Source organism: Tenrec ecaudatus, chromosome 7 (genome assembly GCF_050624435.1).
Source record: "Tenrec ecaudatus isolate mTenEca1 chromosome 7, mTenEca1.hap1, whole genome shotgun sequence".
In the NCBI taxonomy this organism is placed as follows: Eukaryota; Metazoa; Chordata; class Mammalia; order Afrosoricida; family Tenrecidae; genus Tenrec; species Tenrec ecaudatus.
In genome coordinates, this window is record NC_134536.1 from 127790758 (window position 1) to 127814479 (window position 23722).

The following is a 23722-nucleotide window of genomic DNA, read 5'->3' on the forward strand; positions in this document are numbered from 1 at the left end:
GCAGATGAAGAGCCCCCAAAGCACATGACCAGAACCCTCTCGGAGTCAAGGCTGCAGCACGTTGGGCTGCCATAGCATCAGGGACACAACCCCGCCGCGCCCCCCCCCCCCGCGCCATCCCAGAGGTGGACAGTGTTGTCCTCCATGTGCCCTCTGATGGGGGCCCCTGAGGAAGATGCCCAGCAAGAACTGGAGGGCGTGAATGGAAAGACCAGTCCAGATAAGCATTGTGTGCTGCGCTGGCGGGGGTCCCTGGGAGCATGCCCAGAGTAGACCCTGGTCGTGGGCTAGACCAGGGCTGGGGGAGGGGTTAGAGTGAAACAGGGTGGGGCCTGGGGTTCTGGCTTGGAGCCTCTGAATATGCCTCCCCATCTTCTTCCTGGATTCCTCTGTCCACTCCAAGTACCCACACACATCCTGGGGAGTGGTGTGTGGTCAGGGCAAATACAGCCCTGCTGGGGCACTGCCCATGCTAGTCACCCCTGGGGCTGGGGGTGCCAGCCTGCCCCACCTCTTCCGAAGCCCACACACATCACCACTGCCCTCCTCCTTCCTGCCTGCCTGCTTTCTCTTCTCTCCGCCTCACTCCTTCACCCCTCCTTCACACCCCAAATAGCCCAGGGAATGCTGGGGGATGGAGCTGCCCGCCAACTGCAAGGTGGTGGTTGGAGTGGAGGCTGCCTGCACCCATGAAGATGGGAAGACTCAGACACTCTCAGAAGCCACCCCCTTCTGTCCTATTTGTTGCTGTGCACCGAAATCTACTCTCCGGCACTAGGCTTGGGTCTGTGGCTCTCCTCACTCCCCAGCTATGGGGGAAGGCCAGTCCCCCACAACTAATCGCGGGTTCTATAGGCACAATTTTACGGCTAATATATATAACAATTATAGTAAAGTCTTAGAGAGCATGAGAGATTGAAATAATGGAGTCAGACACATTTCATAGTTGCATGCTCACCTCACCCCCATGTTGGGCGCCATTTGTGGGGGAAGGGGTGCCAGCCCGCCATCATGGGTTCGATAGGCACAATTGTATGATTGTGATATATAAATAGTATATTAAAGTCATCGAGAGCAGGAGAGATAAAAGCGGGATTGAAATAATGGAGGCAGACACGGGGAAAGGGAACAGGGGAATGAGGATGGGAGAGGAGAGGGGAAGCCGAGAGAAGTCAAGGGAGGGGAGCCAGAGAGAGAACTTTTTATTGCTAACCCATGCAGTATCCTAAGTCTAACATATTCAGGGGAGGCGACTTGGGAGAAATCTTTCTGCTTCCCACACCCAGCCTCCTCTCCTAAAGCACACAGCATACCAGCTGGCTCCCCACTGCCAGTACAGTCACTCTTGGCAGCTGTGGCAGGGTTTCTGGGTTCATCGCAGTTGTTGGGCACTGACCTGCCTTCGCCCACTGGTCTCCACTCCCAACTTCCAAATTCACAGCTCCACGGCTTCTCATCCCCCCAAACGGGTCATTGGTCTCACTCCTCTGCCTCAAACAGGTAGTTTCTTCTTCCCATGGCCCCACCCGGCAAGATCCTCCTTGCCCTTCCAGACCCAATCCCATGGGTAGCACCTCTCTCCGTGAAGCCTTCCCTGGCTGACCGGCCACCTCCCACAGCCCTGCTGTCCACCCAGATGCCATGAATTCCTCCTCAGGTGTCCGTTCAGTGGATCGGGGAGAGAGGGTCTGTGGGTTTGGGCCAGGGGCTTTGTGGTGGGCTCTCAGCATGGCCGCTCGACCACTGTGTGACCTTGGATGAACGAGTTAACCTCTCTGAGCCTCGGCTTCCTCATCTGTTACATGGGATTCCTACCCCATACTTCACAATCCAAATTCCTTTCCGGCAACCGGAGGCATCCACCAGCCCAACTTGCCTCTCCCTCCCTCCCGGTGGTTCCCCACTCCCCCCTCATGGGTCCGCTTGCTGTTCCTGATCCACATGGGGTTCCTTCCAACACCCCTACTGTGCCCATCCCGGCTGCAGCTCCTGCTGTTTACACCTGGGCCTCTCTTCCAAGGTCGCCTCCCAAGAAAGGCCCTCTGCAGTCACCCTCTTTAAGTCCCCGCTCTGTGTCCTGTCTGCCCCTACTTTCTGATTTGGCTGTCAGCTCCTCCTCTGGCATAGGGTTCTTGTCTCTGAGGCTGGGACAAAGGTCGTCCTTAGTTCTCACCTCTCCTCTTCCACTGGGCAGCACCAGGGGGCTGCAGCTAGCTGTTTGGGGGTAGCACCGGCACCACCAGGCTTGGTGCCTGGTCCCTGTTAGGTGCGTGGCTGCCCTCAGTCCTTGCTCATCCTCCCCCTCATGTCTCCACGCGAGCTCCTGGCCATTTCTAAGGCCTGCCCGCCAGGAGGAGGCTGATTGTCAGAGGAGCTATGTCCTGGGGCAGGCCTCACCCCCATCTCTGCCACGCCCTCACGTTGCAAGCCAGGGCAAGATTTCACATTGGGTCCGGGGGCACATTTCATTAGAAGGCCTGCCTTCCCTCGTCATGTCCTTAGCATCCCCTTAGAGTGACGCGAGAGTTTGCCCCAAAGGGCCTGACGTTGCCCATCCTGCCACCTGGGGTGGAGGTGGGGGTGGCGAGCTGGGGGCTGGAGTTGTGCAGGCTGAGTGGGGCCACTGAGTGGGACGAATGGCTTATTTGATTCAGAAGGAAGTTGTCCCTGGCAGGGAACAGCGAGGTGTGCTCAGTGGAGCGCACAGGAACGCCGAGCTGCCCATCCTGGTACGGGAGGAGCAGTTTGTACAGAAGTGACCTGAGAGGCGGTTATCCCCAGTGGTGCCCTGCTGCCCAGGAGAACACAGCCCATCTGCCTTGGTGGGGGTGTTGGGGGGCAGAGAGAGCTGCCAAACGGGAGAAGCCCAGGGCCCACTGCCCTCCTCTGACCCGCCAGCAGGGGTGCAGGGCATGCTGTCCACGGGAGTAGGGCAGAACAGGGCTCCCCCCTCTGAGAGAATTTACCCACAGAATTTCCAAGTCCCTTTGGGGACAGACACAGGGTTGCTGGCACTTTATCCTAGCTTTGACTGTCTCCCCTTGAGTTTGGGTGGAAGTGAAACATGAGTGAGGTCCCCACCGGACACTTTCCACCCCAATGTGTTCGGCGAGAGGAGGGCACTGGCACCCAGTGGGCCAGCGCCCCCTTCGATGTGCTGTTTGCTCCCTTCCTAGGGCTCCAGCATGTCTCACTTTGCTTTTCAGAAGTCGGCGACCTTTCAGGAAGGGCACCATGAGCTCGATAATGCACGGCCTCTACTTTGGTGCCGCGGCTATTTCCTCCGACGTGCAGGTGCGCTCATCTGACAGGTCCCTCATCCCCTCCCGGCCTCGGCGCTGTTGGGTTGCCGGCCTGGGGTGTGTGAGTGTGAGAGTGTATCCGAATGTGATGAGTGTGTGTCTGAGTGTGAGTGTGTATCCACATGGGAGAATATATGCAGCTGTGTGTGTGTCTGAGTATGCATGTGTTTGAATGTGTCAGTGTGTGTCTGGATGTGAACGTGAGTCTGGGTGTGAATCTGTATGTGTGAATGAGAGTGTGTGATTGTATGTCTGAGTATGAGTGTGCTTCTAAGTGTGAATGTGTACATGTGACTGTATGTGAACATTATGTTCGAGTGTGAGTGTGTGTCTGAACTCGATCGTGTCCGAGTATGAATACTAGTCTGTGAGTGTGTCTGAATGTGATTGTGTGTCACGGTGTGAGTGTGCTGCTGAGTGTGCTTATTTGTCCGCTGTTATGTGAGTGTATGTGAGTGTGTGTCTGAGTGCGACTGTGTGTCTGCGTGTAACGGTGTACCTGTGTGTGAGTGTGCGTATGCGTGCATGTAGGAATATGGAGGTGCTGCAGGTGATTGGCTAAGCACACGGCTGGAGGGCAAAGGGGTGGTCCTCCGTCCCAGGTATTTCCTCTTCCTTTCACCACCAGCTTTCCATAGAGAACCCGTTTCCTCTTGGAAAGTGCAACTCCCCTGGGGCAGGGTCCATTAGGGAAGCTGGTCGAGCCGGTGTGTGCACAGCCTCCTGAGAAGGTGTTGGCACAGGTGGAATTGGACGGGCCGATGTCAAGGACTTGTGTGGGAACAGGAGGCGGGAAAGGCACCACCGCAGCTGTCCTGCTCCCACGAAGGGCTTCCCACTGCGAGTCCCATTCCTCGGAGAAGAAGGCGGGGCCTCAGGAAGGCCCTGCGGTCGGCCTCACTTCACATAGTATTGATGTCTGTCTGTCTGAACTCCAGCAGTCAGGTTACCTGATAAGCAAGGTAGGCACGGGCTCACCTGTGCTTACTCACTAATCTGTAGTGAAGAATTTCACGTATTTTTACCGCAGCCAAGATTTCTGCGTCCAGGTGTGGCTGGTGTCTGCCTCTCTCCCGACCCCACAGCTGTGTGCACCGAATCACAGTCCTCATAGGGACAGAGCGCTCAGTAAGCAAGGCAAGCTCACAGACCTTCAGAGATGTGTTGACGTCCGAGTGACATTGCTCACTGCAGGCTCACAAGGAAGGAAGCACCAGGAGGCCTGTGCTTAGCTGGCTGATTGGGTCCTCACACAGGGCTCAAGGCCCGCCTCCAGATCCCCCCCGCCCCCCCTCCCCGGGGCCAGCAGACCCTTCCTTGTAGCTTCTTTCTCCCCTCGAGTGCTGGCTGGCCCTGTGTGCGCAGCTCCCGGCCAGCGTGGGGACCAGTCAGAGCTGCTCCAGCCCAGGCTCTGCTCCTAACGGGTTACCACACTCCTAACGTGGTGTGACCGTCACCACTAATTCCAGGACATTTCCTCCCCCCACACGGACACCTGGCACCCGGTACCAGTCACTCCGCATCTCCCTGCACCCGCTCATCTGCTTGCACCTGCTCATCTGCTTGCCGTCCCCATGATGCCGGGTGTCTATTTTAAATGGACTTACCCACCATGTGGCCTCTGGGCCCGGCTTCCCGCATGAAGCATCACCTTTTGGACAGCCACAGTGTGGCACGAATCAATCAGGAGTTCATTCCACTTCATGGCTGAACGGATTTATTTTTTCATTTGTATTTTTTTAATCCCCCCAGAAACAAATGTACAGGTACTTTGGTTGCATCTGTGTCTTGGCTTTTGCGTGAGCAACTTGGCCATGAGCACTTGGGCACAAGTCCTTGAGGCCCCTGCTCTCCATCTTTTGGGTGGGTCACCCGGAGAGCCCTCCATTCACTCTTGGAGGGACTGCAGTGCTGAGGGCACTGGGCGCTCCACATGCCGCCCGGCCAGCAGGTTCGTGACCACGTGGGAAGTACTGTCTCTGGTGGTTGTCCTCTGCAGCCCCCTGACAGATGGCCTTGTACTTCCAGCCCCCAACTCTTCAGGTGCCTCATAGCTCCCTCCCCCATACCTCACCCAGTCTCTTGTCTCTACGTTGGGATTCTGTCCAGGGTGTGTGGTAGTCACATAATCTGGTGTCAATTTGGGACTGGAGAGGATTAAGAGTGAAGGGGTGGAGTCTAGCCTGTCAACCGGGTCATAGCCAATGAGGCCTCTGTGTGGGCATGGCCTTCTCCTGAGGATTCTGGGAACTCCTGGATTTCCTCCTTAGAGGTGGGAGACACACACTCTCTCTCTGGGCTCACTCCCTTGGAGACGCTCTACTGACAAGACACATGGCATACATCCTGGGAGTGGAGAACAACATGGACCTACCCCGATCCAACCCACTGGCCTGTGATCTTCCTACATTCGGCGTCATTGCATGCGTTGCATGAGTCTGTAGAGGACTTTACAGATTGGTATCGGACATATGGGTTAATATCGGGCTTATGGACTTGATCTGGTCTGGGCTGGGATGTTTTCTCAATATTCAGCTGCTCTTATATATAAACCTCCTTCTGAGATACCTGTGTGTGTCTATGAATTTGTTTCTCTAGTCCACCCGGACTGACACAAGTCGTGACCTGATGGGACAGCATGGAGAGCAACCCTGTGGCCTCCAGAGGCTGTTGCTCTTTAGGGGAGTGGAAAGCCTCGTCTTTCTCCCACAGAGCAGCCGGTGGTTTTGAACTGCTAACCTTGCGGGGAGCAGCCCCACGGGGAACCTGCCACAGGGGCAGTTCTACGATGTCCCATAGGGCCGCTGTGGGCAGCATTGACTCAATGACAGCGAGGGGGCGAGTGTTAGTGCCAGGAGGATTCTGTGAGCAGATCACACCAACGCTTCAGCAGTGGAGCTCAGCACATAGTTGGGTTCTCATGATCTCATGACTGATGCAGGCGGACGGGGGCACAGATGGCCAGCTGGGACTCTGCCTGCCAGTCCACCCTCTGCCTTGACTACTCCAGGCTGTGCATGGAACCATGGCCCTTCTTAGACTGGAGCAGATCCGGGCCTGTTTAGCGCCACCATCCCAGCAGACAGGTGTGGGGCACAGCAGGCCCCTCAGCCTGTTCTCCATCCCTTGTGGCTGACCCTCTGAGCCCCTCCCTTGGCAGAGTGCCTCAGGCTACTGGAACAGTGAGGAAAGGGCTGGAGGTGTCTATCTTCAAGGCAACCAGTAGCCAACAACTGGCGAGACCACCCAGGTCCCTTGCTTCTGAAGGACATGGCCCTGAAATGTTGCTTTGACTTCAGAGTCCCTCTCTGTGATCTGGGGGGCAGGACAGGGGCTACTATAGGGGTCCTGGTTCCAGCTGTGGGGCAGGGAACTGCAGGGACACCACCCTCCGCTCAGTGGGAACAGAGAGACTGTTCAGGAAGGGGCCGGGTTGGCAGGGACTCCTCCTGCTGAGAACCGGGCAGCGGGCATCTCCACTGTTCCCAGCAGGTGCTGTGAAACCGAGGCTCACTGGGTGGAGCTGGACCGGGACCCAGGTCTGCTTGGGTGGAATCCCCCATAACTGAGCCCTCCCTACGGAGCAGGGACTGGGTCTCAGCTTTTGGCAGAATCATGTCTGACTCTCAAGGAGCACCCACTGCGGGGACGGCCACCAGGCTGCAGGGAGGCCTGGTCACACACAGGGCAGGGGGCTGCCTCTCCTCCCTCACCAGACGGGGGGCTCTCTGAACTCTGGGGATAGTCTCCTACCAGGGGAGACGTTCTTTTAAAGTAGTATTTTTTGAAAGGCGGTAAATGTATAAAAAACAAAACGTGTTTGCATTTAGGCCATTTTCAAGCGCGCGCTTTGGGGACATTGTATGCTGCAGTTGTCATCCACAATCCATTATCCAATGCTTTTCTTCCTCCGCAGGAGGCTCACCTGAGCCTCTGGGTGGTGCAGAGGGTGCAGGGCCCGGCTGCTCAGTGGAGGTTGGTGGCTGGAATCCACTGGGGAGAAAGGTCTGAGCTCTGTTTCTGAAAGGCCCCTGCAGAGCTCGGTTCTACTCTGACTTACCGGGTCCCCACCAAGCAGGGTCAATCTGATGCCAACTGATTAGATGAAACAGGAATTCCCACCCACCCCCTGCACCCCCATGGAGCCAGCACGGACCCCTGATGACCCACGGGCCAGAGTGGGGCTGCAGCACAGGTTCCTGAGACTGAACATCTTTATGGGAGCAGACAGCCTCACCATTCTCCCGCCAGCTCAGAGTGTGCCCCGTCTACCCCCCACCCCCTACCCCCAGGGTTCCTGAATAGAACTCAGTTGCCCTTGGGTGGTAATTCCCCATCTCTGCTCCCTCCTGCCTGGCCCACCAGGAGCACCCACCAAGGGCTCGGTGGCCGACGGGCTGCAGGGAGGTGACCACGAAGAGACAGTGGTATTTCTTACTGGCAACTTCCCCTAAGTTTTTGTTACGGAAACCCTCAAATCGATCCGTGACTGGGAAATATAGTAAAGTGGTGCCCCACCGACCTGTCGCCCCAGATTTAGTAACTGCTCATTCATGGCTAATCTTGTTTCACTGGTCCTCCCCCACCCCCCTTTATTGCCCCCATCCCTCTTTATTTTGAAGCACATCAAAGCCATTGTATCATTTCTTTTTAGAATGCATGCCTAAAGATGAGGGCTCTTCTGAACGTGGGAGAGATACATACACATGTGCATACTTACACACACATACACACATGTGTATACACACACACACCACCACACACATACACGCAAACACATGTATACACACACTCACACACATACATATGCACACACGTACAAATTATACATATGCATGCACGTATGCACACACGTACACATGTGTACATATACATGTATACTTATATGCATACATAGGTAAGTACACACAACCCTTATATAGTACATGCACATATAAACATGTACACATACACACACATATACACATACTTGCACACACAAACACACTCACACACTTATATATACATACATATATACACACATACTTACACAGTACACATATTCTTACACATATACATGCTTACACACATACAGTTACATACACACACTTACATACACTCCCAAACTAGCAAACACATCTTAGTTACAGAGCTTTTGTACAGGAATATCGGAGCCCCCATGGCATAGTGGTTGCTCCTGAGGCTGCTAACCACAGTGCAGCGGTTCAAAACCTGCAGCTGCTCAAGAGAAAGATGAGGCTTTCTCCTCTTGTAAAGAGTTACTATCCTAGAAACCCCCAGGGGCAGCTGTTCCCTGTCCTATAGGGTCTCTGTGACAGGATTCAGTCAGCGGGAGTGAGTTTTATGAAGGGGACAGATGGCTTCTCTTTTTCCTAGTCTCGTCCCTCTGAGAGCCTGAGGTCCAGCTCTCTGAGCCTGGTTTCCTCCTCTTCCAGTACATGGCGCTGATGGTTAATGCAGTGACTGCTAGCAGGAAGGTGGGAGGGTCGAGTCCCACCCTGGGGGTGCTTGGAAGAAGGCCTGACGATCATGATTGTTGGAAGAAGCCTTCGCAGAAAAGCCTTTGGGAAAGTTGTTTCTCTCTCTCCCTCCACCCCCACCCCCCATCTCTCTCTCTCTCTCTCTCTCTCTCTCTCTCTCTCTCTCTCTCTCTCTCTCTCTCTCTCTCTCTCTCTCTCTCACACACACACACACACACACACGTCAGTGTGAGTCAGAATCCACTTGAGGGCAGCTGGTACAGGCTCTCTTCTATTTCCAGAGCCTCCCAGGAGAGCCAGTTTGACCTTGGCCAGCTGGAGGTGGTGGTGGGAGAGAGAGCCCCTGAGGTCCTGTGCATTGGGGCTGCCGTCTCTGTGGACCCCACGGGGGAGTTCGTCTTCCTCAGTTCACACGGGCAGGCAGGCTGGCATCCCTGGCCTTTCTTGTTTTGCTTACATGTCCGTCCCCCTTCCCCTGACAGTGTTTGCTGAGGGTCTTTTTGTTTGCGCGTGTCCTGCAAACGCTTTGGCAAACAGGAAGATGAGACTTTGGACAGGTTTTTAAACATCTCAGCTGTCTGCGTCATGCTCCGGGACACACAGCCCCACACTGGCCTGCCCATCCCCACCAGGGATGAGGCGACTCCGATCACCCTTTCCTGGGTCCCGCGGGGGGAGCAATCCTGACGGAACGGTGGATGGGATTGCCAGGTCACAGGCATGGAGGGCTTTGGATCTGATGCAGTTTGGCCAGCTCCGGTCCCCGAGCCGCCCAGGTCCTTTTTGCCCTCTTACCAGAGATCAAGTGCGATCTCAGGAATTTCAGCAGCTGCTTCTAGGCTCTGCGTCACCTGGGGCTCTGTCCCCTTAGTCACCTTTGAGCTCCTTGGTCCCTTCTGTGGTTTGGCTAGCTTGCTGTCCTCTCGATTTGCTCTGAGGTCATTCCACATGGTGCCCAGTCCAGCTCCGAATTCCTGACCGTGTTGAAAAAAGAAGTTTCACTGGAGTAAAAGACACAAAGCAAGAATCACCACGTTAACCGCTTTCCAGTTTGATTTTTTTTTTTTTTTGGTAAATGAAATACTTCTATTGGGGCTCTTCCAGCTCTTATCACAGTCCGTACATCCGCCATCGTGTCCAGCACATTTGCACGCATGCTGCCGTCCTCCTTTCAAAGCGTTTTCTTTCTACTTGAGCCCTTGGTATCAGCTCCCCTCCCTACCCCCTCCCTCATGAACCCTTGATAACTTATAGATTATTATTTTCATATTTTACATCATCCTTTGTCCCTCCACCCACTTTTCTGTTGTTCATCCCCCTGAGAGAGGGTTCTAGGCTGATCCTTGTGATCGATTCCCCCTTTCTCCCTGCATCCTCCTGGTCTCTCTACTCTCCTTGTTGGCCCCGAGGGGTTTATCTATCCTGGACTCCCAGTGTCGCGGGCTCTTATCTAGCAGTGTGCATGCTCTGGTCTTCCTGTGTGATTGTAACGCTGCTCACAGTATGACGGAACCAGTGAGCCCATCCATTCCCCAGACGTCTGCTTCACCTCGAACAGACTCAGCCCCATGTGAGCAGGAACGCCGCCCCTCTCCCTCCTCCAGCCCCCAGCCGCCTCAAGCCTGCCCCTTCTAGAGTCTTGGGACACGCGGGGTGGGGGAGGGGTGTCACGCAGCACTTGTCCTCTGTGGGTCTCCATGACCGCAGCCACAGCCTTCGTCATCTGGGAGCCCTCTGAAATCTAACGCCGCTGCCTACGCCCACAGCCAGCTCCTTCATGAGTGGACGCCACAGGGGAGGTCCTTTGCACTGTCCCTGCCCTTTAGGTAAATGCCAGGCGTCCGGGACAGGGTACAGCCTGCACCAGGAAGTGGCTCTTACTTAGCACAGGGCTCAGGCGGGGGTGGAGTGGGGGTGGGAGGGGCAGGCCACCAACTGCTCCAGAGCGGTGCCCATTCCTGGGGTTCCTTGTCATTGGCAGGTTTGGCCTTGATTGGTCTCGGTTCTTTTACTCCACTTCCTCAGGTACTGGCCACTCCGTATTTGGGCTGGGGCCTCAGGCCTGATTTAGAGCCTGCCCCTGGCTTCAAGTACTCTAAGCTCAGGAGGGAAGCAGGTTCATAGATGGGGGGGGGGGTACCTAGGCCAGAGTCTCAAAGGAGGGGGGGCACTGCAGGACTCGACTTGGACCTGTTCCCATGGTTGGTCAAGAAAGGCTTCCCAGAGGAGGCGCTGTGAGTCGAGGCTCTGCGGGAGGCGGGAGCCTTCTCCAGCTTCAGAAAGGTCGTCGTGTTCCGAGTTCTCCAGACAGTGGGGTTTAGGCCCTTTCCCTCTCATGGGAGCCCTGGAGGCGCAGTGGTTGGGCTGTGATCTGCAAGGTCGCTGGTTTGAAACCCCCAGCTGCTCTGCAGGAGAAAGACGGAACTTTCTACCCCATAGACACTGGCAGTCTTGGAAACTCACAGGGGCAGGTCTACTCTGTCCTGTAGGGTCGCCACGAGTCTGAGTCAGTGTAGACTTGATGGCAGTGAGGTTCCCCGCCCCCACTTCTCATACCCCTGACTTCCCATCTGAGCAGGACTGGGCCTCATGGGGTAGCCTCTGCTTAGCAGACCCGAGAGACTATGGGGTAAAGAGAAGGTCCAGGACAGCCAGAACACTTCAGGGAAGGAGGGCAGGGAGGACAGAGACACCCCTGGGCCCATGGCCTCAGCCCCCCGGGAACCCCCTTTCTAAGACTCCAACCCAAGCTCAAAAGCCAAACCTATTGCCCTTGAGTTGATGCTGACTCAGAGACCCTACAGGACTGGGTGGAACGGCCCCTGTGGGTTCAGAGGGTGCCACGCTTTACGAGAGTAGAGCCTCGTCTTTCTTCCGTGGAGCGGCTGGCGGTTTCTGACTGCTGACCTTGCCATCACCAGCCCAGTGCGTCACCACTCCTCCACCTGGCCGCTCCTGGCCCCAGCCCAGGGAGCGGCTTATTTCATGGAATTTGCCTTTTCATGGGTTCCTAATGACAGCTAGTTGGTGGGTTGGTGGTTTGGACCCCCCAGGCGGCTAAAGGCCCGGCAATCCTTTCTCCTGAAGATCACAGCCCAGTAATCTCCTGGGGGCCATGACTGGCTGTGATGGCCACCGGGGATGGGGTGTGCACTGACTGGTGGGCTCAGCCTCACACCTGAGGTCACCAAGAATCCAACCCGGCCGAGCCTGCCCCAAAGTCTGATGCCAGCCCTTCCCTCTCTTAGCTCCATGGCCCAGCCCTCTCTGTCCTTCCACGCCAGACACCCAGACACCTATGCCTTCTCCAGATCAACCTGTCCCTCTGCAGCTCCTCCCTCACTGCCCCCACCCCCAGCTTCCCCTGGAGCCCCCCTACCTCCCACATGATCCAGGGGATTCCCGAGCCTCTTGCCCCAGCCCCACACCCACGGTGTTCTCTGGCTCACTGGGTGAACTTGCTACCCACCCCCACTCCCCCAGTCCAGGGAGTCCCTTCCTTCCTGAGGTTGAGCAGGGCCAATCATCCAGCGGACCAGCCCAGTGAGTGGGGCCCTGGGCTCTGGGCAGCTGGTCCTGCACGTGCCGGATGTGACCAGCCAGAAGATTATATGCCGGGCCTGTGGGAAGCTGCTGGGTTATCCAAGGAGAGTGAAGGGCCTGGGACACCCGGTCTCTGGGGACGTGCAGGGACGCATGCCACCCGGTGCCTGTGAGTGAGCATGTGCCTGAGATACCAGTCACGGGGTGGGGGTGGGGGTGGCACAGAGCGCTTCTGAGCTGAGCCTGTGATCCGGGCGCTGTACTCCCTCAGCGCGTGGCCAGGGCCCAGCAGGTCCCTGACTCACGTTCTCTGTGGTTATTTTAATCCGGTTTCTTCCCCAGGTTTATCTGCCCTTCCACACGGAACGGAAGCTGGTGGCAACTTGGCATGAGGGGGCTGAGGTGCCCCTGCGGGCCACCTCCCCTGACCTAGCCTCACAGCACCTACTTTGGACACACTGCTCGCAGCACCTGGCGGGGCGGTGGTCTGAAGCGAAGCCCCGGGAGTGCATGTTGTGCACACATGCCGCGAAGGGCTAGCGGAGAGCTGGCTGCATCTTTCCTTTCCCTGGTGGGGTGTCGGTCACGAGTCGGGCAGCTCACTGTGAGGTTGGCAGTTCGACAACACTGACTGCTCCTCCAGGATGAGGCTTTCTATTCGAGTGGAGTTCTAGGCTCCTACAGGGTGGCCACGAGTCAGAATCGACTGGGGGTGGGGCGGTCAGGCAGCGTGAGTTGAGAACACTGGCAGGCCCAGCAGGGAGGGGAGATTGGTGGGCCTTCAACTCCTTTTAGGACGCATCGAACTCTCACCCTGGGACAGCGTCGGGTCGCCTTAGCTCCAAAGACATAGAGGACTCCAGACAGGCTGTTGGATGAATGAATGAATGAATGCATGAATGAGTACTAGGGAGGTCACGAGGGATGTCAACTGTCAGGCCCATGGGGCTGGTCCTGGGGACCTGGGAGGTGACTCCCACTGCATGTTGCTCCCAGGTTCTGGGCCGGAGCCAGATTCCACCTCCTTTCTAAGAGCCCCTCCCAGCTCCTAAACCTCCCCTTGGGCCCCCATGGTCTGACCCAGAGGGGCTGAGTTCTGGGGAGAGCCCAGAGCCGATAGTTGGAAGGAACCTCACTGGACCTACAGAAGTACCACGGTGGGACTGAGGAGGGTGGGGTCATTGGGGAGGTCACAGCATCCCTGTGAGGATCAGCCGGGTAGGAATCAGGGTGGATTCCCGAGGTGGCAATCGCTGGGCTGGCCTCTGGCCCCAGCCACCACAGGCTGTGCTGACAGCAAGGATCTGAGGGGCACAGGGACTCCAGCCCAGGGTGAATGGGGACTCCCAAACCCAGGCTTTCTGGGTGGGATCCTGGTGGGCAGTCAGTTCACCTCTCAGAGCAGGAAGCGAGTGGCTAGCAGAGATGACCATCAGGTTCCAGCCAGCCCAGGCTGAGTACTCTGAACATCGTCCCAGGAACCTTGTGCCCTGGGTTGAGTCCAGATGACAGACTGCTGGGCAAAGGGGTGGGAGGGGGCTTTGGCCCCCTGCCAGCTCTCAGAGGGCAGTTTGGGGGCTGCCAAGTGTCTCCCTGCAAGGTTCACTCCAGTGTTGGTCCCCAGCTCTGCCCCGCTCGACATGGGAAGGGGATCCCTCACCAAGGCCTGCAGACTGCAGGCAGGAAGAAGGCCTGCGTCTCTGGGAACACTCACATAGCCCTTTCCCACTGACCCTCCTCCTGCCAAAGGTCAGGTTAGGGGCCTGATCCTGGGGTCACCTGGTGTCTGGTCCCTCCTTCCCTCCCTTCCCTAGAGGGCCCTCCCTCTCAGGAGGTGACTCCCCTGCCCCCTCAATCTTCCCTGACCCCACTCCCATGCCACAGTCCCCCCGCCTCCCCCCGCCACCCTAAGCTGGGGATTTCCGCAGGCTGATCCAACCACCAGACCCTAATTGTGGTGCCTTCATCCTGCGGGGTTAAGCTCCCTGTGGCCTTTCCTGCCCCCACCCAGAGGCCAGGCCTGGGGTCAGACACTGGAGGCTCAAGCCTGCCATGCCTACTCCCCAAAGAAAGGACTAGCGGTCCCCAGGGCTTCTAGGGGAGGGCCAGAGGCAGCTGGCCCTGGCAGTGTGTGTGGGCACATCAAGGTCTCCAGGAGGACTACCGGGGAGGGCGAAGAGGCTTCTGTGGCCAGCCTTAGCCCTGGAAGCACCCTTGAGAGCTGACCTCTGCCGGGCAGAGTGGTCTGAGGGTAGGAGAGAGTTTCCGTGGGTAGACTCTCACTGCATAGATGGGCCTTGGAAACTATCGGCCGCTGGGGCTCTCACTCCTGGCTGCATGTAGAGTCACTTTGAAAGTCTCAACCCTACCGGATTCAGATGTTCCCGCTCTGGGCTGGGGCACCGGGATTTAGACATTTGCACCAGGTGCACAACGGCAGCCTGGCTCAGATCAGGTGCTTCTCAGGGACCGAGGACTGTGTAGCCAAGGAGTCTGAGGCTGGGCACGCAGGGGTCTTGGGGACAGCCAAGGTGGGACAAAGGCTGGGCTGGAATCCTGGGCTCTTGGCCCGTGGCAGGTGGCTTAGTTGTGGTCTTCTGGGTCGCAGGGGCTGGCTTCCCAGTGTCGCCTGGAATCATGTGGGCTCTCAGGAACAATGTGACTCTTGGGAAAACTGCTCCCTGATTTTCCCATGTTGTGGGAATGAGCAGGCTGGAGGTCTAGGAACGGGGGAGAGGCTTCCTCAATTCTCCCTACCAATCCAGGGGGTGTGCTTCCTAGATCTGGAGCTGTTGCAGGTTGGGGGCGGGGGAAGCAGACTTCTCCAAGGTTCCCTGGGTCCCGAATTTGAAGGGCATGGACCAACTAGCTCCCCAAGGTGGGAGCTCCTCGCGTGTGCCTTGCAGCTCTATAAATGGCCACCAGGTGTCACTCTCAGCTCATGTTTGAAGTGAAGGTCGCCCAGAAAGGACAGGGAGGCAGCCCTGCAGGAAGTAAGTTTGGGGGACATCAGACCTTTCCCCTCCCATGCAGGCCACTCAGCATCCACCATGAGCCTGTATAGAAGCCCAATGCGATGAGGAGACTGGTTGTGTTGTGTCCAAGGTCGTCTAGCTGCACAGGGACGGGCGACCTAAATTCTGTCTGGTGATACACTCAGCTGTTAAGCAAAAGGTCAGAGGGTTGAACCTATCAGCAGTAGGTTTGAAGCGCTCTGGCGATCTGGCCCCAGAGTTTCCTGCCTAGGAAACCTTAAGGAGCCCTGGTGCTATAGTGGTTATGCGTTAGGCTGCTACCCACAAGGTCATCAGTTCGAAACCACCATGCTCCCATGGAGAAAGCCAAGGCTTGGAAACCTCTTACAGGGGCCGTTCTACCCTGCGCTACAGACTCGCTATGAGTCAGAATCCACTCAATGGCAGTGACCCTCTGGGGCAGAAGTGGGTTTGCTGCTTGCTGGCTGTGGGTAGGGAGAGGGCTGGCCCCTCAGTCTGTAGCCAACAGCAGCAGAGAGAGGCTGTCTACCTGCCCATGTCCTCCCCAGAGCCATCCCTCCCACAGACGCTATTTGTGTTCCCTCATCTGTCAATGCAAGGTGTAGGCATTGTTCATTGAACACCCCTGCTTCAGGTTAGACCTGTTCCCCCTCCCCCCCAAGCCCTACAGCCCACACTTGCTGCACTGGGGGGATCAGGACTCCCAGGGACCCGGTACAGGGTTCCCAAGGCTTTGTAAGTCTTTACAGGAGCAGAGAACCTCATCTTTTCTCCCTCAGAGTGGGTGGTGGATTTGAACCACTGACCTCTTGTTAGTAATCCAACACTACCCAGACGCAACACCGGGCTCTTTAGATCATGCATCCCTAGCAATAAAAAAAACCAAAATAAATGGTTGAGCAGCCGTCTGAATTATGACTATATTCGTAAACAGTGCCCCTCTCTCCCGTCCCCCTGCCGCCCAGAAAGCACACCTACGGTGAACGGTGACGACAGAGGAGAAAATGGAAAAGCAAGACACTCGGAACTTTCACCCTGCAGCCCTGTGGTCAGCCACACAGGGCACTCGGACCCAACTGTGCCTGGAGTTGGGGCCGGGACAGCCCTGCTCAGCCTGGATGATGCTCAGTGCTTCAGAACACCCTTTCCCACCCTTCCAGCCCCAGCGCTGGGATGGGCGGTGCGGGGCTCCAGCTGCAGCCGGTGGGCAGTGTGGGCAGACAGGAGGCATAGGTTGGGACCTGGATGAGAGGCAGGCTTTTCTTTTGGATTCTCATGTGGGAAACGGTGGGCTTGCTTTGTAGATGGCCCCAGGACGCTGGGTGCAGGGAGCACCTGATTTCATGACTCTATTGGGTCTTTTCCTCCGTGGGAAGTGGGAAAACTTGCAGGACAGCAGAGACAGACCCTGGGTTCCCAAGCACTTAGGTACCCTTCCTCAGGGGCTTGCCACCCCTGTGCCCTCTGGGTTGGAGGACCCGATGCCCCTCCTGTCCAGACAGGCCTTCAAGCAGGGTTAAGTCCTTGGGGGCTTCCATAAACATGAGTGACAGGAGAAGAAAGACAGCTGGCCACATCTGGAGAGACGGAAGGGGGCTTCTCCGTGGGTGCTCCTTTCTCAGGAGATGCCCCTCCCTCCGGTCCTGGCCCCATGCTGGGACAAAAAAGTTTGTGAAGGGTATCTGCCTGTCCCCAAGGGTGGCTGCCAGCGCAGCAGCCGGCATGGCTGGCCTGGTGTGGGTGCCTTTGTGTGCCGTGACTGGGTGTCTGTGTCTGCACTCACTAGCTACTTGTTCTTTGGGGCTATGGGGTGGGGGTAGGGGCATGGCCGGTGGCTGGGTATGTACGTGAGGCTGGGCACGAACCTCCCCAGCCTCACCCACCAGCCCTCTCCTGCCAGGTACAACTGCGGCTGCTCAGGGGCCGCCTCCTCCCCTTCCCCTGTCTGGTCTGGCCTGGCTGGGGGGCAAATGACTTGGCACCTCCGATCCTTGGACCGGGCTGCCTCACCTGGGGCACAGGCAGGGTACTTTCTGCCAACCTCCGTCCTCAGCCCCTTCTCAGTGGTTGGCAGGGGCCACAGATCTGCCCACTCCCCTTCCCAAGAGGGTATAGCAGGACAGAGGCGCCGGGGGCAGAGTGGGGGCTGGGGGGTGAGTTTCTCTACTTTTAGGACCAGGAAATGATTTCTATGCAAATGAGATGCGAGCTCCTTAATGAGTTTGCAATTAGGAGAGGAGCGCTGCCAGGCCCCCACAGTTGCCTGAGGGTTTTATGAATGGGCCGGCGTGGGGGGTGGGGGTGGGGTGGCGCGTCGGTCCGCCCCCACGTTTCCCTGCGCAGCGCCCGCGACATGCCGCGCCGCACGTTGCAGCCTCCCGGCCCGGCCCGCCGCGTCCTGGCCCGCAGCCAGCGGGTCAGCTGCTCTGGACGCTCGCCGGAGGCTGCCGAGCAGAGTCCCCGCCACGCCACAGGGCGGGCGGGCAGAGACGCGCTGGGGCCGGCTCCGTGCCTCCCCGGTGCAGCTCGGTCCCCCGGAGCCCCCTCTCCCTAGTGAATGGAATGGTTCCCTGCAGCAGGAGGGAGTGGGGTTAGACTTTGGGACGGGCAGCTCTCGGGTGGCGCTTTGGCCCTGCCTTGGGGGTGTGACCTTGGGAAAGATGGAAGAGCGCTGGAGCCCGCAGAGGGGTCATTCCAAGCCCAGAGACCTCTGCCCCTTCCCAAGACCTTTGTCATGTGTCTGAGACGCCAGCTCAAAAGGCCTCTCCTGCCACCCAGCTTGGTCTGTACCTGGTTCTGGCCTGGGGCCCACTGGAGGGTCTCCTGGGTGGGTGGGCAGGCTTAGGTCACATCTGGTCCTGAAGGAGACTCACCACAGTTAAAGGGCTGAGCCCTCTCCACCCCTGGTTTGCCCCTCCCCTTCCTCTCCCCTCTCCCAAGGCTTTCAAAGTAAATGAACTAATTATCCCCAATTAAAGCCTCCTGCTTTCTGTTCTCTCCTGGGCCCCAACCCCTGCCCCTGGGAGTCTCTGCCACTACCTGGAGAGTGAGGGATTGGGGGTGGGTGGGGGGCGGAGAGAGGAGCCCCAAAGTGTCATTTCCTTCAGAACAGTGGTCCTGGCTGCAGGGCCCTGGGGCTGCCCTGGGCTGACAGCAGAGGTGGGGCCTGAAGGAAGGCAAGGCGCAGGTGGATTGCCTTTGGAGGTAAGATTGGGGACCAAGGGTTGGTACAGATGCAGGGGTCCTAAGGACCACCCCAGGGGACCCTCCTGGGAGAAGCAGCCTGGTGGGCAGGTCTTCCAGCCTGCCCGGCCTTGGTGGCACTTAGGACCAGGTCCTACACTGGCCCTGCCCGACCCCGCCCTACCCTGGCCCCACGTGTGATTCGTGACGAGGCAGACGCCTATACGCTGGAGGCAGGGTGCTCGGTGGATGACCTGCGTCTCACTTCTTGGCAAACTGGCCCTTCCTGGGACCGGGCAGGGTCAGGCTGTGAGTCAGGCCCCCACCCCATCTTGAGCCCTGCCATGCCAAGGGCCTGGGCCTGGGCCATGCTGGCTATAGAAGGGGTGGGGCAAGTTCTTGTCCACTGCAGGCTTCTCTCTGGGGGTATCTTTGCTCACAGCCACGGCAGGACAGTCCCATCCAGACCCCTCCCCACTCCCTCTCGGGCTGACCGTGAGGATCCCCTGCCAGGACACAGGAGCCCTCCGTCAGTCAGTGGGTGTCAGGCCAGGGACAACGTGGGCACACAGTCAGGTGTTTGGGGTGTCCTGAGCTCCGTGCCTGCCAGCTTGGATCGCCCTCTAGGCCCACTTAAAAGCAGACTCAAAGCCTCCACTGCAGCAGGGTTTCATCATGCCAGCCTAACTTGGCCGTTTTCTCTGCTACTGACTGGTCCCCCTTCCCAGAGTCCCCCCAGGACATCCGCAAGGGCTACATTCTCGCCTGCATTCCAAGTGGCCAGCAGAGGGTGCTACCAAAAGGCCAGGCCACCAGGGAGGGAAAGGGAGAATCCGTTTCCCTGGGTCCAGTCATTGTGCAAAGGGTGGTGGTGGTGGGGTGTGTGTGTAAGGAAATCAACCTAAGACGCCTTCCTGAGGCTCTAGACTTAACGTGGGTGCAGAGGTCTACAGGTTAGAGTATAGGGTGAGTCCAGGTGGCCAGCCTTGGAGGTAAACCTTGGGCAGGTCACCTTGGGCAGGCAGGGGAGGACAAGGGAATGGTCCCTCCCAGCAGCCCTCAGGAGTAAGGGGCACTACAGGCCACGGGTTTTCCTCCCCTGACCCTGGAATGAAGACTGGGAGGGATTGCATGGAATAGCTACTGTCCCACCCTGTGGGAGGGGCTGGTGTGGACATCTGGGTCCCATCTGGACTCCTGCTAGGACTGGGAACTGGTCTGAAAGCCTTCTGGTCCCCCTCCACCAGGACATTCCTGGGGAGCCCTTCACCTACAGGTTGTACAGGGCAGCACTGGAGGGTCTCCCCACCTTCATTCTCTGCATGCGGTACAGGCTGGGCAGCAGTCTGTTCCCCGGGGACATTCAGCCATTCAGTGAGATGCAGGCCTTCTGGACACGCTGGGTATGCCCCGGTTATGCCCCAGAGTGGGGTCCCTCGTGGGGACCCACCTCATGACAGGTGAGGTGGGAAAGGCTCGCTGACCAATTGACCAATTTCCTCCAAGTGACTTGTTGGACCATTGCCCACAAAAGCTTGGGAAGGGGAAAGGGGGACCCGAGGAGGGGGAGTTCTTTCTTGCAAGGGGGTTTTGGGGAGAGGATAACAGAGAAAACTCCGGATCCCCTGGCTCCGGAGCACCTGGACCTGGACCGGGAGCAGGGAATGAGTGCCAGGCATGGCCTTGTCTAAGCGAGATGGGGGGAGGGGGCGCGTGGCGCCCACCCAGTGCTCCTCATCCGGGGGTCTCAGACCCTCTCCCCTTCCCCCACCCGGCCCGCTGCGGCCCCTCCCCCAGACCTGGGCACCGCCTCCCCTTCCCCTCCTCCTCTCCCTCCCACCCAGCGCTGCAGCTGCTGCCGACGGACCATTCTGCACGTAGCGAATGGAGGAGACGCACAAGGGAGGCTTCCAGTGCGCGCGCGCGGCAGCCGGAGTCGCGCGGGTGGGGGAGCGGCTGCGGGCGCGCGTGCGCGTGCGGCGCCGCCTCGGAGCGCGCGCGATCAGGCTGCGGAGCGCGCGGCTCGTCTGCGCGCCGGGATTGGGCAATGTGCTGCCGTGCCCAGGGTCCTTCCTGCACGTTTTCGCCCCGCAACAAACCCCGAGTCTGTACAAGCACCTTGTCTTCGCCCACCCAAATAGCACGATCCTCTACTCGTCGCTAAACCTCCTCACCCTTTGGGTCACCGGTTCCTTAGAAGCAGCGGGGGGCCTGAACTGGGGGTCATAGGAGGCTAGATTCATGGCCATATGGTCCTCCCTTTGCTACAGGGACTCAGCTCGGAGACCCTTATCCGTCCATCACTCGGGGTGGGTACCAGAGTTTGACTCCAAAGAAATCGCTCCGGAAAGCGATCATTTGGAAGTATACCTAGCCAGGCCTTTCTTCCTAAGGCACCCCTGGTTGGAATAGAACCACTAACCTTTCCGTGAGTAACCTCTCATTTGCACCACCGGGAGACGACTCCTGCATGGTGGAATGCACTGCTCACCTAGTGGGGCTGTTGAGGATTAAACTATAATCTGCCTATAACAAGCTTCACCTTCTAGAGGCGATGCTCACTAAGAGCCAAACCTCTCTTTGTTACTGTATGTGGACAGCCTGAATGACTGGGGCCATCTCCCTATGTTCTGTTTCCATGGACCCAAGGGAATTTCAATACCAGAGCTGGCCTCTCCTCGGAATTTGGAGGTGGGTTTTCAGAAAGCTGTCGACCAGTAACTTGTCATGTTTATGTCATCATCCAAAAATGAACCGTCTTACACTGGTTTTCCAGACATTAAGACCTGAAACCTTAAAAAAAAAAAAGATATTTTTTTTGGATGGGATGTAGTGGGTATTACACACTTCCCTGTCTTCTTAATCAGAGGTTCTAGAACATGTGAATCTTCATGACTCAGGGATGTGGTTACCAGCATTCCATCACCAGCCTGGTGGTAATTCATCGAAACCCAAGGTCCTATTGAGCCCCTGTCCCAACACAGCTTCATCGTCGTGACTCTCACGTCTGCTTTTTACCGTTTTCATCACTTTGTCAACTTCCCGCCCTCAACTGTCACTTTTGCTATCCTGAGTTTGTCTGCTTTGGGCTGACCACTGACCCACCCCTGTTCCTCCTCATTTGTTTCTGTTCTGCTGTGGGAGGGCGGAGGGATCAAGAAAATCACATGTGATAAAAGATGTGGAAAAGGGAAACGTTTTTGGACATTGACAGATTGTATTCAAGTTTATCCAGAAAAATAAACATGCAAAAAAGAACTTGGGAAATTCTGCAGAAAAAAAAAAGGTATTTAAGGGGGCAACTAGAGCTATACTGAAAGGTTGTAGAAAGCCCCAGTAATAAAACAGTTGGGGACTGGCACAAGAACAGACAGGCAGATCAAAGGAAAAGAATAGAGTCCAGACACACACCCTTGAACAAATGGAAATGGAGGATATAATAATGTGACATTTAGATCAGAGGAGAAAAGATGAATTATTCAATCAAATTGGATAACTGGCTAGCTGCTTAGGAAAAAAAAATAAAGCTGGATACCCACTTTTTGCCTTGTTCTGAAATAAATCCCAGATGGATTAAAGATTTATGTGTAAAAACAAAACCATAGACTTACTAGAAGAAAAACTTGAAGTCTGTAGAAATGTCTAGATCAAGTTGAATGACACAAAGCATAGAAGCCAGGAAGGGCAAGATGTAGAAAATGTAGGCAATGTTTGTGACTAAATGTTTATAATAAACAGTTACTGTCTTACCAACTACCCTCAAACCCATTGTTATCTAATTGATTCTGACTCCTAGCAAGCTCTAGGACCGAGTAGAACTGCCCCAAGGGTTTCCAAAGCTGTGATCTTTACGGAAGCAGATGACCACCTGTTTCTCCCTCCGAGAAAGCGGCTGGTGGGTCCTGACTGCCGCCCTTTCCGTAGCTAGCAAACACATAAGCCAGTGCACCGCCAGGTTTTCATATCTTAATCATATCATAAGAGTTTCCTATCTTAAATCTAGGCTATTATTTAAAACATATGTAACCATGTAATGACCTACAGCCTTTTAGACGAGATGGGGCGCATTCAGGGCAGTATGGCTATAGATGATCCTGCAGTCTTTTAAAGGCAAAGAACAACCTGAGAGTGAGATTTTTAATACATACCATCCCGCCCCCCAAGAAGGAAGAATCAAACTCACTGCTATTGAGTTGGTTTTGACTCACAGTGACCTTTTGGACAGGGTAGAACTGCCCCTGTGGGTTTCTGAGACTGTAGCTCTTTAAGGGAGTAGAAAGTCTCCTCTTTCTCCTAAGGAGCGGCTGATGGTTTCGAACTGCAGACCTATGGTTCACAGCTCAATGCATACCTTCTGTACCACCGGAGCACCTTTGTAACATTTATGACAGATCACTTTATGAGTCGTTAAAAAAACAACAAAAACCGCACAAAACTAATGGGCAAAGCCCATGAACAGAAATACACCGCAAACACTAGTTGTGGCCCAGTAGATGTCTATGTCCAGGGGCCCATGCCTGCCAGAGTAGAACTGGTAGGTGGGAGTTTATCTTAGGGCAGTGATTCATCTGGCCTTTCTTCTGATGTTAATGTCGTGTGCTGCCAAGTTGGTTCCAGCTCATAGCAACTCTTAAAATGTAACTGAGTATAACTTCTCTGGAGGGTTTCCCGGGCCCTATTTTCTCTCTTTTTAAAATTAATCATTTTATTGGGAGCTCTTAAAGATACTATAGCAATCCATAATTGTTTGATCAAGCATAATTTTACAATAGCTACCACCATCAGTTTCAAACATTTTCTTTCTTCTTGAACTCTTTGATTTCAGCTCCCTTTATCCCCTCCTCGCCCCCACCCTACCCCAGGAACTCTTGTTATTATATTATGTATTATTATTATATTTGCCATATCTTCCACCATCCAATGTATCGATTCACCTGAAATTCTGTTATTCGTTCCCTTCGAGTGGGGTTATATAGTCATCATTGCTATCAGCTCCCCACCTCTCTTCCCGTACCCTCAGGGAATCATTACTACCATTACTATTTCTGAAGGGTTATCGAACTTGTCTTTCATGCATCGAACAATCTTAATTATACAAATGAATGTACGCAGGTCTAACAAGATCAACGAGGTAAAACAAAGACCATGATAGTAAGGGGAGGAAGTACTAAACAACTAGAGGACAGTTAATTGCTTCATCAGTGCTGTACCACACTCT